The sequence below is a fragment of the Phyllobates terribilis genome, unplaced genomic scaffold (genome assembly GCF_046119375.1).
Source record: "Phyllobates terribilis strain yellow unplaced genomic scaffold, ASM4611937v1 Scaffold_9__5_contigs__length_417890890, whole genome shotgun sequence".
NCBI classification, from domain to species: domain Eukaryota; kingdom Metazoa; phylum Chordata; class Amphibia; order Anura; family Dendrobatidae; genus Phyllobates; species Phyllobates terribilis.
The window spans coordinates 165,139,966-165,154,316 of NW_027362769.1; the positions used below are offsets into that span (position 1 = coordinate 165,139,966).

The 14,351-nt window shown below is 47.0% G+C and overlaps 1 protein-coding gene across 1 annotated transcript in view; it reads left to right on the top strand.

Moving 5' to 3' along the window:
- The first annotated feature begins 2,387 nt into the window (after positions 1–2,387).
- The window catches only part of ZRANB3 (zinc finger RANBP2-type containing 3), a 254,297-nt gene continuing 242,333 nt past the window's right edge, over positions 2,388–14,351 (top strand). Inside the window, exon 1 of the mRNA XM_073647276.1 lies at positions 2,388–2,504. The gene's annotated coding sequence lies outside the window, so the exon portion shown is untranslated. The remainder of the gene's footprint in view (positions 2,505–14,351) is intronic.

Here is a 14,351-nt window from a genome sequence, read left to right on the forward strand (position 1 = left end):
CCCAGACTTTTTAGGAATGCATACCCCTGCGCTCCCCTCCCTGTATTTAGCCTCCATGACTTACCAGTTAAAGGGGTTGGCACAGCACTCTGGTCTTTATCATGGCGGACAACAGAAGAGTATGTCAGCCGAAAGCGGTTGATGGAAGACTCGGGTAACATTCTCCTTCATCCATGCTTAGGATGGGAAATCCTCTGGGGTCGCCCCTGGTGGGTGACAAAGTCTGCAAAAGGTGTAATATTTGCCAAGAGGATTCTCAGCCATTTTTTTTTAAAGGGATTCTATCACATTCAACAAGGTGCCAGATCTGTAAGACATAGAGCAGGAGGAGCCGAGCAGAATGATATATTGGTGTATGGGAAAAGATTCAGCACAATTTGGATTTTAGAAAATGAATTTTCTGCCGATTGTGGGCTTAGGAGTCCAGTGGGCGGACCTAATCAGTGACTGACAGCCTTTCTTGTGTGTCTGCTGAAAGAGAACGCTATAATTAATGCGTGAGACCGCCCACAGGACCCCTAAACTCAGAATGAGCAGAACTTATAACCTACCGCCCACAAATCAGACTGTATGTTCACTGCACAGGTTCCCTTTAAGGTGGAAATGCCCTTAAGGTCACATTCACATGTTCAGTATTTGGTCAGTATTTTACATCAGTATTTCTAAGAAAATCAGGAGAGGAACAATCAGAGGAAAGTATAATAGAAACATGTCACTACTTCAACATTTTTCATCCACTTCTAATTTTGGCTTACAAATACTTATGTAAAATACTGGTTAAATACTGAACGTGTACACGTGGCCTTAGGGTATATACATATATATATGGTATAGGGGCAGAATGTTATAATTTCTGCTCATTCTGGACATAGGAGGATTTAGGGGCCCATGGGTGGTCCTAGTCAGTTTGCAGCTAAGCTGTCAATCACTGATTAGGACCACCCACATAACTCATAAGTCCACAGATCTCATATGTATATATATATACAGGGTGGTCCAAAAGTAGGTGGACAGAAAGTGTAATAAGGTTATGAAGGGGTAGATTTATCAAACACTAAATTGCAGCCGCCTGTCTGGATCATCCTCCAACAAACCATGAATTAGACGTGGACGATCAGCTTCCACCCAATAGATTTCAGGATTCGCATGATAGAAGCTTGTGAAATTCCTAATTCCACAGAGGCTCTTCTCGTGGACTTTTTTGGACTCTGAACAAATGTTTCAGCAACAAGTAGTTTATTATCTTCTGTACAGACTGTTTTGGGTCGAGCAGTTTTTGGAGCATTAAGGATTGAGCCAGTGGCATTGAATTTGTCACGAATGCGGTAAATGGTTTGTCTCTTTGGGGCTTGAGTACCAAATTTTTCAACCCAGTTTGCTCTAACGGTTTCAGCATTTTGAGATTTCCAATACTCTGTTAAAATCCATTTTCTTTGACCTGTATTTAAATTATTTGCCATTATGTGTTATCTGAATTATCTGAAAAGAAAACAGATTTGGAGGAGATGTATCTGTGAAAACTAGATCTGTGAAACTGGCTCAGTTACCCTTAGCAACCAATCAGATTCCACCATTCATTTTCCAAAGAGTCTGTGAGGAATGAAAAGTGGAATCTGATTGGTTGCTAAGGGCAACTGAGCCAGTTTCACTTTACACCATGTTTGATAAATCTCCCCCTTCATAACCTTATTACACTTTCTGTCCACCTACTTTTGGACCACCCTGTATATATAAATATACATTTGTTTGCAGATTTTGCCATCTATTTCCCAGAGCAGCGTGTGACTTTGTCATACACTGTATGCTCCGCTTCGCAGCCTTTCTGTTTCCGGTGATTTTTATTCTTTATGGACGGAAGAAACTGATGTGAGAATCACCATCATAGAAATATTCTTGAAGTAAAACACCGACATTGTGGTATCAATGGTGACGTCAGTACCACAAAACCTGTGGAGACCCCGGGACCCACCGGACTCAGGGTACAGACAGCCACCTGGGAAAATGCAAATGTGTATAGATGGGAGCCTGTCAGCAAGCAGTATAGCACTAATCACTGTTACCATGGTGACCAATGTTACAGGATTGGAGCTAAACTTCTTATAATATTATAAACTTTATTTATTTCGTTGATAAACCTTTTAAACGTTTCATAAAAGAAAAACCACTTTAAAAGGACTTCAAAAGAAAAAAAATGGCAGTGACGCCACCAGTCTAGTGACTGAGACGACTGTTTGCTGACTACGCTGGTCAGCTGTCTAATCACTGTGCGAAACTACATTTCCCGACAAGCATCGCCGAGAATTCCTACAGGAACCGCCCCCCGCAACGCCCGTGGCATGATGGGAGTTGTATTTTTCTTTCAATAATCTCAAACCTTAGCATGCGCCGCCTCTTTATGTCGTCACTTCCGTCCGTGGCGCGCGAAGTTTGAATGACGTCATTTTGCTGAATCTTTGACGCAGTCGCTGCTGAGAAGGATCCTGTCACCGGAGAGATCAGACAGTGTGAGTGTGACGTCAGCGCGACACCTGCCTGGCTTCCTGGAGCCTCCGCTTGTGTCTTGTTCTGAAATATAACTCCCAGCATCGCCACTCTGCTGCTGGTTGTAGTTCTCTGATAACTGAAGAGGCAGGAGCTGTACATAACCAGTACAGCTAGGGAAATGGGGGCGCAGGGACTGGGGTGTGAGGAGACAGGGCGCATTCATTGTTAGGGTTGTCAGGATAGGAGTTGGGGTTGTTTGGAGACGAGAGCGGAGACGGGGGTAGGGGGTTTGTCGGGAGACCAGGTCTGTGGAGTCAGAATCTATATAAAATGGACCAACTCCTAAAATATACACTGCTCAAAAAAATAAAGGGAACACTGAAATAACACATCCTAGATCTGAATGATGAAATCTTCTCATTGAATACTTTGTTCTGTGCGAAGTTGAATGTGCTGACAACAAAATCACACAAAAATCATCAATGGAAATCACATTTATTAACCAATGGAGGCCTGGATTTGGAGTTGCCCCCAAAATTAAAGTGGAAAACACACTACAGGCTGATCCAACTTTGATGTAATGTCCTTAAAACAAGTCAAAATGAGGCTCAGTATTGTGTGTGGCCTCCACGTGCCTGTATGACCTCCCTACAATGCCTGGGCATGCTCCTGATGAGGCTGAGTATTGTGTGTGGCCTCCACGTGCCTGTATGACCTCCCTACAACGCCTGGGCATGCTCCTGATGAGGCTGAGTATTGTGTGTGGCCTCCACGTGCCTGTATGACCTCCCTACAACACCTGGGCATGCTCCTGATGAGGCTGAGTATTGTGTGTGGCCTCCACGTGCCTGTATGACCTCCCTACAACGCCTGGGCATGCTCCTGATGAGGCTGAGTATTGTGTGTGGCCTCCACGTGCCTGTATGACCTCCCTACAATGCCTGGGCATGCTCCTGATGAGGCTCAGTATTGTGTGTGGCCTCCACGTGCCTGTATGACCTCCCTACAACGCCTGGGCATGCTCCTGATGAGGTTGAGTATTGTGTGTGGCCTCCACGTGCCTGTATGACCTCCCTACAACGCCTGGGCATGCTCCTGATGAGGCTCAGTATTGTGTGTGGCCTCCACGTGCCTGTATGACCTCCCTACAACGCCTGGGCATGCTCCTGATGAGGCTGAGTATTGTGTGTGGCCTCCACGTGCCTGTATGACCTCCCTACAATGCCTGGGCATGCTCCTGATGAGGCTCAGTATTGTGTGTGGCCTCCACGTGCCTGTACGACCTCCCTACAACGCCTGGGCATGCTCCTGATGAGGCTGAGTATTGTGTGTGGCCTCCACGTGCCTGTATGACCTCCCTACAATGCCTGGGCATGCTCCTGATGAGGTTCAGTATTGTGTGTGGCCTCCACGTGCCTGTATGACCTCCCTACAACGCCTGGGCATGCTCCTGATGAGGTTGAGTATTGTGTGTGGCCTCCACGTGCCTGTATGACCTCCCTACAACGCCTGAGCATGCTCCTGATGAGGCTGAGTATTGTGTGTGGCCTCCACGTGCCTGTATGACCTCCCTACAACGCCTGAGCATGCTCCTGATGAGGCTGAGTATTGTGTGTGGCCTCCACGTGCCTGTATGACCTCCCTACAACGCCTGAGCATGCTCCTGATGAGGCTGAGTATTGTGTGTGGCCTCCACGTGCCTGTATGACCTCCCTACAACGCCTGGGCATGCTCCTGATGAGGTTGCGGGTGGTCTCCTGTGGGATCTCCTCCCAGACCTGGACTAAAGCATCCGCCAACTCCTGGACAGTCTGTGGTGCAACGTGACGGTGGTGGATGGAGCGAGACATGATGTCCCAGATGTGCTCAATCGGATTCAGGTCTGGGGAACGGGCGGGCAGTCCATAGCTTCAATGCCTTCATCTTGCAGGAACTGCTGACACACTCCAGCCACATGAGGTCTGGCATTGTCCTGCATTAGGAGGAACCCAGGGCCAACCGCACCAGCATATGGTCTCACAAAGGGTCTGAGGATCTCATCTCGGTACCTAATGGCAGTCAGGCTACCTCTGGCGAGCACATGGAGGGCTGTGCGGCCCTCCAAAGAAATGCCACCCCACACCATTACTGACCCACTGCCAAACCGGTCATGCTGAAGGATGTTGCAGGCAGCAGATCGCTCTCCACGGTGTCTCCAGACTCAGTCACGTCTGTCACATGTGCTCAGTGTGAACCTGCTTTCATCTGTGAAGAGCACAGGGCGCCAGTGGTGACTTTGCCAATCCTGGTGTTCTGTGGCAAATGCCAAGCGTCCTGCACGGTGTTGGGCTGTGAGCACAACCCCCATCTGTGGATGTCGGGCCCTCATACCACCCTCATGGAGTCGGCTTTTAACAGTTTGTGCAGACACATGCACATTTGTGGCCTTCTGGAGGTCTTTTTGCAGGGCTCTGGCGGTGCTCCTCCTGTTCCTCCTTGCACAAAGGCGAAGGTAGCGGTCCTGCTGCTGGGTTGTTGCCCTCCTACGGCCCCCTCCATGTCTCCAGGTGTACTGGCCTGTCTCCTGATAGCGCCTCCAGCCTCTGGACACTACACTGACAGACACAGCAAACCTTCTTGCCACAGCAAACCTTCTTGCCACAGCTCGCATTTATGTGCCATCCTGGATGAGCTGCACTACCTGAGCAACTTCTGTGGGTTGTAGAGTCCGTCTCATGCTACCACGAGTGTGAAAGCACATCCAACATTCAAAAGTGACCAAAACATCATCCAGAAAGCATTGGTACTGAGATGTGGTCTGTGGTCCCCACCTGCAGAACCACTCCTTTATTGAGGGTGTCTTGATAATTGCCAGTAATTTCCATCTATTGTCTATTCCGTTTGCACAACAGCATGTGAAATTGATTGTCAATCAGTGTTGCTTCCTAAGTGGACAGTTTGATTTCACAGAAGTTTGATTTACTTGGAGTTATATTCTGTTGTTTAAGGGTTCCCTTTAGTTTTTTGAGCAGTGTATAATAAATTGGATGCAGTAGTTCAATACAAACCAAAATGCAAACAAAGTAGTTTGTGGGGAAAAATTTTTCATAAGAATTTGGGAAAGTTATGAAATGTCTTAGAAATGTTTGTCCTATTCCTGATCTAAGGGTCTAGACTTTTAGCTGAGATGAATCTGTGCTACAGTAAATTTATGCCATGTCTGAGGGAGTCGTGGAGTCGGAGGTTGGGCTTACCGACTCCACAGCCCGTTAGGAGTTGGTGCGTTGTCGGTTGATGGGGCGCGGAGACGGGGGGCTGTCGGAGGACGGGGGGATCTGTCAGCGGACGGGGCGCGGAGACGGGGGTGCTGTCGGGAGACTGGGTGGCACAGATTTTTACCTTTGTTGTTTTGTTACTTCCGGCTCCCGGATCACACTGTTGCTTTGCTGCTTGCATTCTGTGTGTTACATTCCAGGATCTCTGCTGGCTGTCAGTGAATTGATCTTTCTTACACACTGTGGGTGACAACATGAATAAAATGCATTTTACCGCATCCTCAATTTTATTTAGGGTCGTTCAGACATCCTCCTGGATGCTCCGTTCTCACCAGACTTGCAGTGTCGGTGTGAAAATGATAAAACGTTTCCGATGTGATTGCTCTGAAAACATATCAGACATAGGGCAGCCCCATGAAGAAGCCGCTGGGCAAAACCCAGGGTTGGGGCCGGGACTGGCGTGCTGCGTGTTTATAACGGCTGTATCTTGGATTTTGTGAGTGTAATAACGCCTTTCTCTTGGATGACTGCCGCTACCCCATGGTCCGTTAGGTTTCGGGGGTTTCCGACACTGGAGACATTGAAGGGGTGAAAATCTTGCTGTCTTACAACGTCAGTACAGTTTCCTGAAGCGTCTTCCTTTTTAAAAACTTGGCAGGTATCGCCCGCCTGGAAAAGACTTAAGCACGTACCCTAACTGGGCAGGAGGGCGCGGAGTATTTCTCGGTTGGGTGGAAACTGGTCTACAATTCTGCTCAGTCTTAGATGCGAAGTGAAATGTTTCCATTCACTGACAGACAACTGATGAAGAATGGAAACAAAAGGTGCATGTGATGTATAATGTCATGTGGATATTATGGGGGATTTACAAGAGGGGGGCTCCTCCTTTTATTAGTGCTCATGCAGGGCAGCCCCCTACTGTCCTGGAGTTGGGGGCTTGATGTTGTGTAGCAGCTTGTGTTGTTACGTTGTATCTCTGGCTGTTATCCATCATCTGATCACCGGTTGGATATGTTACCTTCTCACTTGGCTCGTCATCCAGCTCTCTGACAGCCGTAGGCGGAAGCGCAGCTTTATGTGCAGGAGCAGCTTTCTAGTTTAAATATATTGTCTCCTCCATATGCTGTCGATATCGTCATAATTGTCATTAAAAACTGCAATAAAAGAGCAAAATACTGAAATACTGGAAATATCTTACAGTTTACATAAATTAGATAAAGGCTGGCCACATTACTTATGCTGTACTGATCCTGAATTACATCCTGTATTATACTCCAGAGCTGCACTCACTATTCTGCTGGTGCAGTCACTGTGTACATACATTACATTACTGATCCTGAGTTACATCCTGTATTATCCTCCAGAGCTGCACTCACTATTCTGCTGGTGCAGTCACTGTGTACATACATTACATTACTGATCCTGAATTACATACTGTATTATACTCCAGAGCTGCACTCACTATTCGGCTGGTGCAGTCACTGTGTACATACATTACTGATCCTGAGTTACAGTACATCCTGTATTATACTCCAGAGCTGCACTCACTATTCTGCTGGTGCAGTCACTGTGTACATACATTACATTACTGATCCTGAGTTACATCCTGTATTATACCCCAGAGCTGCACTCACTATTCTGCTGGTGCAGTCACTGTGTACATACATTACATTACTGATCCTGAGTTACATCCTGTATTCTACTCCAGGGCTGCACTCACTATTCTGCTGGTGCAGTCACTGTGTACATACATTACATTACTTATCCTGTACTGATCCTGAATTACATCTGCACCAGCAGAATAGTGAGTGCAGCTCTGGAGGATAATACAGGAGGTAACTCAGGTTCAGTACAGGATCAGTAATGTAATGTATGTACACAGTGACTGCACCAGCCGAATAGTGAGTGCAGCTCTGGAGTATAATACAGTATGTAACAAAGGATCAGTACAGGATCAGTAATGTAATGTATGTACACAGTGACTGCACCAGCAGAATAGTGAGTGCATCTCTGGAGTATAATACAAGATGTAACTCAGGATCAGTAATGTATGTACACAGTGACTTCACCAGTAGAATAGTGAGTGCAGCTCTGGAGGATAATACAGGATGTAACTCAGGATCAGTAATGTAATGTATGTACACAGTGACTGCACCAGCAGAATAGTGAGTGCAGCTCTGGAGTATAATACAGGATGTAACTCAGGATCAGTACAGGATCAGTAATGTATGTACACAGTGACTGCACCAGCAGAATAGTGAGTGCAGCTCTGGAGTATAATACAGGATGTAACCAAGGATCAGTACAGGATCAGTAATGTAATGTCTGTACACAGTGACTGCACCAGCAGAATAGTGAGTGCAGCTCTGGAGTATAATACAGGATGTAACTCAGGATCAGTAATGTAATGTATGTACACAGTGACTGCACCAGCAGAATAGTGAGTGCAGCTCTGGAGTATAATACAGGATGTAACTCAGGATCAGTACAGGATCAGTAATGTAATGTATGTACACAGTGACAGCACCAGCAGAATAGTGAGTGCAGCTCTGGAGTATAATACAGGATGTAACTCAGGATCAGTAATGTAATGTATGTACACAGTGACAGCACCAGCAGAATAGTGAGTGCAGCTCTGGAGGATAATACAGGATGTAACTCAGACTTATCAGTGAGATAGGTCATTGCTATCAGATTAGTGGGGTCCGGCTCTCCGCACCCCCACATTGTGTAGTTTCCCTGGAACCTCTCCGACATACAGGTGCAGACATATTGCCCCCCCTCTGCAGGTGGTGACATGATCCCTGTGGTGGCAGCGCCTGTGTTCTGCACCTTCCCTCGCCTTTGTGGGCTGCTCCAGCACCGCAGAGGTTAATGCAATCACTAACTTAAATGTCATTTTCTCGTCATCATCTTTCTGCGAGATGTAACGGGAATAGATTCTCGCGGGTTCGGCGCCGAGGTTTAATGAAGTATTTTTAGCAGCCGTCATCGCGGGAGGACGGGTCCCCGTTACTCCACGGGGTTAGCAGCTATTAAACGTCTCTACCTATGATAATGAGCGGCGCCTGATTATAATGTCCTCTTTAGAATTCATCTTCCAATTCCTCCTTGACTTTCGTTTGGGGAGAGAAACGTGAAAAGATGGATTCATCTCTCAGAAAACAATCCCTCAAGAGGCCAATTTATTTTCCTCAAGCGGAAATATATTCGCTGGTAATGTTGTGAATAGAGAGCGGCGTGAACGCAGCTATTTTTGAATGGATTTGCACAGGAGAGGAGACGCCAATGGAAATTGCTAATGTAGAAGTCCCCCCACACCTGTCGGAGCAGGGGGTCTCGGGGCCTGTTCACATCACGTTTCTATTAAATAAGAGCGTCCTTTTAGCCTCCGTCTGGCCCATTTGTGGTAATTTGTGACAACGTGCTCCCAATAGGTGGGAATCCTGGAAGTGGCGCAGACACTTATGCATTTCTAGTATATACTTTCCGTAAGTCATATTTGGCCCCAGGTTTATATGGGTCTTGGTGGGACCCTCTTTTGCTTTTGATTTTTCCTCTTCTTCCAAGAACCCTAACTTTTTTTAATTTTTCAATCACGGCTTGTTGTGTCGTTTTGCCTGGACAATGCCATCAGCAACCTATTTCCAACCGCTAGGATGCCGCTATCACAATTGACAGCAGTATCTTAGGGGTTAAGCTGCCGCAATTGGAGCTAGCGCAGATCGCAGCAGTTGCGTGCCGGCTGTACAACAGCTCACACGTGGCCAAAGGAAATGTGGCCCCCCCCCAGGTGCAGAGGGCCCTGGTTTGTCATGTGCTGCTGCCGCCGGTCCCTTATGCCGCAGACGGTAATACCCCTTTAAGCTTTATTGTGACCCCCAGAATTAATTCTGACAGTTTGGTCCTCAGGCGACAGCTGTGAAAAAACGGATGGCAGTCAGACCGTGAAAAAAATCGCAGCGTGCATTAGTTTGTTCCGTATTTTGGATGAGATTCGATTCGCCTACAGCCCAACACAGCTCTATAGGTGCGCAAAAAAAATCAGATCCCATACAAATTATCCCTATAACAGCCGATTTTTATGAACAAGTTGCAATTTTTTTTTTTTTACTTGGAGAATAGATTACAGATAAAAATCCGATGACTTTTTTTATACACTTGTGTAACATTAAGGATAGCTGCTGGGAGATGGAAGGAAACGAATTGGAACCGCATGGACAGGAGAGAAAGCATGTACAGTCTCAGAAAAGGCAGAGAAAACAAGCTATAGAAAAAGAAGAATACTTGTAACATATGAGAGTTCTGGATCGGTTCTTCTTTTAAGATTTGGGTGTTTGATATATTTTTTAAATTTTCTTATTGTTTAGGACCATGTGCCTTATTGCATGGATTTAACCTCCTGTGCGCTGGATAGCCGGGTGCTCAGCTCACATAGAAATCTAATATCTAAAGACTGACCTTCACTTTCAAACAGAAAACGTGTGTACAGGTGCTTACTAAGAGTGTCCAACTCCACATATAACTAAAATATAAAGTTGCACTCTGTAGCGCTATAGTATGCAAACATTACTGCTCTAGAAAATAGGAAAAATTGAGAATACTTAGTGCATGAATTGGCCAATTCATGTGTACCTGGTAGCCACGATAAGGTGATTCTTGTTGCTGGGAATCTTCTCTTAGACGAAAGCCTACATCTAAATGGGAAGGTAGAATCTTGCTATAGTTAGATAGGTTCCCAGCAACGAGAATCGTCTTATTGTCGCCTCTGGATACACATGAATTGGCCAATTTATGCTCTCCTGCACTGTGACCACGCACACTCACATTATATATACATGTATATGTGTGTGAGTATGTGAAAATAAAATAAAATAAATATATATACATATATATTAGTGTGTATAGTGTATATGTGTGTGTAGATAAATATAGGAAGCAACACTGATTGACAATCAATTTCACATGCTGTTGTGCAAATGGAATAGACAATAGATGGAAATTATTAGCAATTATCAAGACACCCTCAATAAAGGAGTGGTTCTGCAGGTGGGGACCACAGACCACATCTCAGTACCAATGCTTTCTGGCTGATGTTTTGGTCACTTTTGAATGTTGGTTGTGCTTTCACACTTGTGGTAGCATGAGACGGACTCTACAACCCACAGAAGTTGCTCAGGTAGTGCAGCTCATCCAGGATGGCACATCAATGCGAGCTGTGACAAGGTTTGCTGTGTCTGTCAGTAAAGTGTCCAGAGGCGCTACCAGGAGACAGGCTAGTACGCCAGGAGACGTGGAGGGGGCCGTAGGAGAGCAACAACCCAGCAGCAGGACCGCTACCTCCGCCTTTGTGCAAGGAGGTACAGGAGGAGCACTGCCAGAGCCCTGCAAAATGACCTCCAGCAGGCCACAAATGTGCATGTGTCTGCACAAGCCGTTAGAAACCGACTCCATGAGGGTGGTATGAGGGCCCGACGTCCACAGATGGGGGTTGTGCTCACAGCTCAACACCGTGCAGGACGCCTGGCATTTGCCACAGAACACCAGGATTGGCAAAGTCACCACTGGCGCCCTGTGCTCTTCACAGATGAAAGCAGGTTCACACTGAGCACATGTGACAGACGTGACAGAGTCTGGAGATGCCGTGGAGAGCGATCTGCTGCCTGCAACATCCTTCAGCATGACCGGTATGGCAGTGGGTCAGTAATGGTGTGGGGTGGCATTTCTTTGGAGGGCTGCACAGCCCTCCATGTGCTCGCCAGAGGTAGCCTGACTGCCATTAAGTACCGAGATGAGATCCTCAGACCCCTTGTGAGACCATATGCTGGTGCGGTTGGCCCTGGGTTCCTCCTAATGCAGGACAATGCCAGACCTCATGTGGCTGGAGTGTGTCAGCAGTTCCTGCAAGATGAAGGCATTGAAGCTATGGACTGCCCGCCCGTTCCCCAGACCTGAATCCGATTGAGCACATCTGGGACATCATGTCTCGCTCCATCTACCAACGTCACGTTGTACCACAGACTGTCCAGGAGTTGGCGGACGCTTTAGTCCAGGTCTGGGAGGAGATCCCACTGGAGACCATCCACAACATCATCAGGAGCATGCCCAGGCGTTGTAGGGAGGTCATACAGGCACGTGGAGGCCACACACAGTACTGAGCCTCATCAGGAGCATGCCCATGCGTTGTAGGGAGGTCATACAGGCACGTGGAGGCCACACACAATACTGAGACTCATCAGGAGCATGCCCAGGCGTTGTAGGGAGGTCATACAGGCACGTGGAGGCCACACACAATACTGAGCCTCATCAGGAGCATGCCCAGGCGTTGTAGGGAGGTCATACAGGCACGTGGAGGCCACACACAATACTCAGCCTCATCAGGAGCATGCCCAGGCGTTGTAGGGAGGTCATACCGGCACGTGGAGGCCTCACACAATACTGAGCCTCATCAGGAGCATGTCCAGGCGTTGTAGGGAGGTCATACAGGCACGTGGAGGCCGCACACAATACTCAGCCTCATCAGGAGCATGCCCAGGCGTTGTAGGGAGGTCATACAGGCACGTGGAGGCCACACACAATACTGAGCCTCATCAGGAGCATGCCCAGGCGTTGTAGGGAGGTCATACAGGCACGTGGAGGCCACACACAATACTCAGCCTCATCAGGAGCATGCCCAGGTGTTGTAGGGAGGTCATACAGGCACGTGGAGGCCACACACAATACTCAGCCTCATCAGGAGCATGCCCAGGCGTTGTAGGGAGGTCATACAGGCACGTGGAGGCCACACACAATACTCAGCCTCATCAGGAGCATGCCCAGGCGTTGTAGGGAGGTCATACAGGCACGTGGAGGCCACACACAATACTGAGCCTCATCAGGAGCATGTCCAGGCGTTGTAGGGAGGTCATACAGGCACGTGGAGGCCACACACAATACTCAGCCTCATCAGGAGCATGCCCAGGCGTTGTAGGGAGGTCATACAGGCACGTGGAGGCCACACACAATACTGAGCCTCATCAGGAGCATGCCCAGGCGTTGTAGGGAGGTCATACAGGCACGTGGAGGCCACTCACAATACTGAGACTCATTTTGACTTGTTTTAAGGATCAGCCTGTAGTGTGTTTTTCCACTTTAATTTTGGTTAATAAATGTGATTTCTATTGATGATTTTTGTGTGATTTTGTTGTCAGCACATTCAACTTTGTACAGAACAAAGTATTCAATGAGAATATTTCATTCATTCAGATCTAGGATGTGTTATTTGAGTGCTCCCTTTATTGTGTGTGTGTGTGTGTATATATATATATATTCTATATGTATGTATTAGTATTTGTTTATTTTTTTAATTATTATGAATTGCAATTATTTAATATATAATTTATTTTTATTGTATTATTTTTTTTTCAGTTTTTGAATTGCAATGTTGTTTTTCTCCCGGGATGGCTGTCTGTACGTGTGCAGTCATCACATTGGAGAACGCTCGGCATTGACCTCTATTAGTCGCAGGCAGCTTTTCTTTTCTGTTTATACTGTTTTATGTATATCTGGTTATTTCTCGCTGTGACATTGATTTTACACTGATCTAATCCAAGTGAACCGGGCGTGAGCCGATTTACTAATGAGCCAGGACCTGGAGGACGGTGGCCGTGAGAAGATAATTATTGCTGCTTACATGTGCTGATAATCACAGATGAGATGCGGCACTCGAGGAGCGATCGCCAGGAGACTCCTGCAGCCGTGTTCATTGCACTGCAGGGGTAAATCCTGATTGATTCCTTGTCAGCAAGCGGAGATCTTGAAAACAAAACTTTTTTCAGAACTTTTCAATATGTCGATTATATCGTGTCAACTTCTTCATAATGCTAAGCAGCTTTGCAATTTGCTTAAAAGAAAAACCCTGTTTTTTTTTGTTTTATAATTTTGTGTTCTGCTCGTTGCCTAGTTACTAGCTACCTCTGCAGTCCATCAGTGGTGGCTGGCTTCCCAGAGTGGAAGTGCAGCGCTTACAAGCTCTTTGCTACATCATCTCTGCTGAGGACTTTGCCACACACTTCCAAAACGAGATTGACCAAACACGGCAAGTCTTTCCTGTCCGACCACCACAACCCCTTTGTTTTCCACACCATTGCCCTTCCTTCATAACCTCCCTTCCCAACATCACGGGAAGAGACCTTACTCGTCTCCTCTCTAAATCACACCTCACCACATGTGCACTCGACCCCATCCCATCCCACCTCCTCCCCAACTTCACCCCCACTCTCATCCCATCCCTAACCCATCTCTTCAACCTATCACTAACTTCTGGTACCTTCCCCCCTGCCTTCACACATGCCACAATCACTCCCATCCTCAAAAAGCCATCCCTCGACCCAACCGCCTTGTCCAGCTACCGCCCCATATCGTTGCTCCCATTTGCCTCCAAACTCCTTGAGTAACACCTTCACGCTGAACTTTCCTCGCACTTCTCAGCTAACTCTCTCTTCGACAATCGACAACACGGTTTCCGCCCCCAGCATTCCACCGAAACTGCCCTTACCAAAATCACCAATGACTTACTTACAGCCAAAGCTAACAGACAATTCTCTATACTCCTCCTTCTTGACCTGTCCTCTA